This window comes from Symphodus melops (assembly GCF_947650265.1).
Source record: "Symphodus melops genome assembly, chromosome: 1".
Classification (NCBI taxonomy): Eukaryota; Metazoa; Chordata; class Actinopteri; order Labriformes; family Labridae; genus Symphodus; species Symphodus melops.
Window position 1 is genome coordinate 18,056,149 of NC_136691.1, and position 3,118 is coordinate 18,059,266.

Genomic DNA, 3,118 nt, shown 5'->3' on the forward strand with positions numbered 1-3,118 from the left:
CGTGTCATCGAAGTCCTAAAATTCACACTTTACATTTGATAAGCAATTTTAATTTGGTTGTCAACAAGGTTTTTCCCCTTGTTGCAAGCATCGACTGATTATAAAACTTTTGCTGAATTTGAATTCTTTTTTTTAATTGGTGAAATAAACAGGAGAATTTAAAAGTGATCAAACAAACGTGGGGGGAAGACAATAGACATACAATGTAAAAAATAACCATTGCTGTAATAAATGGATGATGGAGGACAGGTTTAAGATTTAGAGATACAGTATTGATAGATGAGCAAAGGAGGGGAGAGAAAAAAAGTACAAATAAATAAACATAATTACATAAAACCAAAAAAGTGATTATTGTAAAAAAGGAATATACAGATAGATACTTTATTTGTCCCAAGGGAAGTTCTAATTCAATTGGTAATTTGGTCAAAGGAAGTGATTATGTGACTGTTATGATAAACAATAGCAGAGAAACTTTGCAATGCATGCAAACAGCTCAGATGTTAGTTGGCACCTCAGTAACGTGGGAGACTCAGACTTAAGGTTTTGATCAAAATAAATACTGAAAACAGCTTACCTTTAATAAACCACAGTGGAGCGTACAGTTCACTAAGGCTTGTTTCTATCATAAAGACACCAAGTGCTAACTATTTGGCCTTGTCTGTTTGGGTAGTAATGTTGGGGTTCCTTTATGAAACATCATATTATAGATTTGTATTTCTTGTCACTGTTGTACCTGTTCTTCCACTTCCACCTCTTGTGTTCCTCCCGCTGAGATCCTTCACCATCTCCTTGGCATCCACAAAACAGTCCCTCTTTATGCTCTGTCTCATGTTCACAGCTGATACACCCACAACTGCAGAGTCATTTTTTGTTATCCATTTGTCAAAATAAAATGTAAAACAACAAGCACTATGACATTCTGCCTCCTAAATGGGTTCTCGTATGTCCTGGTAGTAAAGAGAAGTGAAATACACTGCAGATATCGCAGAAAATCCCCAGACCCATTTTGTCTAATATGTTGGTTTTGCCATTATTGTAAGAAATAATAGTCTGTAGGGTCCCATTTCAATGCACTGTACACTGCAGACTTCTCCCACAAGACAAAAAACTGTCACCTGCAGAAGTTATCTGATGACTCTGCCACTGTCTGCCTCATCATTGATGACGAGGGGGACGAGGGGGACTACAGAGAACTGAACCTGGAGTTTGTGGACTGGTGCCAGTGGAACTGCCTCCAGATCAATGTGGGTAAAACCAATGAACTGCGGCTGACTTCTGCATGCGCAGACCTACTTTTCCCACACCGGTACACATTAAGGGAAAGGACACTGAGATCGTGGGCCCTCAGAAGTACCTGGGTGTACAACATAAACACACTCAACTAGAAAGGCCAGAGTGGACTTCACCTGCTCAGGAGACTCAAGTCCTTCGGAGCACTGCAGTCTGTTTAACCAAGCCTGCTCCCAGTAGATCACAAAACACACACACAAACCGGACAATTCACTCCTACCTTGTGCAATAACAATATTATTATATTAGGATATCTAAGCACCTTGTGCAATTATGTGTTTCACTTCATGTGCACTGTGTGCATGACTGTGCTCTGACAATGTTCTGAATCTTCTGATGACATTTTGTTAGAACTGTAGCTCTCACCTGATCTATATTTTTGTTTGTGTTTTCATATTTCTTATTCTATCCAATTGTGTGTGTTTTCTTGGGTCGGCAATCTTTGGAACATTTCTCCATTGTGGGATGAATAAAGGAGCATCTTATCTTCACATTCTTTCACTATGTTAAATTGTCCCTCTAAAGGTCCAGGGTTTCTTAGATATTTATTCAATAAACCATTCCAAGTAGTTCTCTCCATCTCTTTCAATAAATCCCAATAAATTGTAGACATTAGAGTTTCATACAAAGTGTAGCTCAGTAGTAATTGAGATTTTAAAAGTAACTGAGTAGTATTTAAGTAAGAGTACCATCATCTTGGTAACTACAAGATATATACAAGAATAAAGAGAAAACCGTGCCAACAACATGTTTTTCTAAGGTTACTTAAGCCCCGTTTCCACGAAGTGGTTCAGTTCGGTTTGTCTCGGTACAGCACACATTTTGTGGCGTTTCCATAGACTAAAGTTTTTTGGTATCTTTCTGTTGGGGTGCCAAGTATATCAACCCAACCCTAAAAGATGGCGCTAACTACTACAGCCCGTTGATTGGTCGAAAGAATCGTCATTTTCCGTGTGACAGCGGCAAAGACAACCTCCCTGTGTTAAAACACACAGTTCTATTTCGTATAGGCTTCGCCCTCTAAGGCTATCGCTATTGGGTTTATCCCTCGCGCGCATGCGCAGCACTGAAGAGTTGTAGTCCACGCCCACCCACGATGTGGGCCCCTCCCACGGTCAACCTGCCGGTATATAACCGGAAGGGACCATGTGTTCTGTTCCCTCTTTTCTTCAGCGAGTAAGTATGCAACAAGCACCTGTAAGAGAAACATAAATTAACCATGTCTACCTCTTCCATCCGTGTGTGTCCAGAGTGTCAGACCGGGTACATCATGCCGGCTGATTCCCACCGTCTCTGTGAGGCCTGCCTTGGGCCGGAGCATGCCAGCCTGGCTTTAACTTCACGGGCAATGGGTAGTAGCTGCCTACGCCTTCCCCGTGATGACCTGCAGCGGAGAGCGGAAGCCCTCGCTGTAGCTGCAGAGCCGGTGTCGCAGGTGGGGGAATGCACAATGGAACGGGAGATAGACATGTTGGACCATGGAGAGGAGTCTGCGGATTCACCGTGCTCCATCCGTGGGTCAGTGTCAGGGTTCCCATCCCTCCCCTCTCCCTGTCGGGAGGGCTGGAGGATGCACCTGACACCGTCGCCGAGTCAGATTGCCCAGGCTTCCCTGGGAATCGGGCTGCGAGCGGCTCCCGGCCCCCGCCGTCGGTGGGGACCGGGAGCCGCTCGGATAGTTCAGAGAGCCGAGTCAGATTGCCCAGGCTCCCCTGGGAATCAGGCTGCGGGCGGCTCTCGGCCCCCGCCGGTGGTGGGGGCTGGGAGCCGCTCTCGGCCCCCGCCGGTGGTGGGGGGTCTGCTTCAGGAGCTGCCGGGTATCATTAGA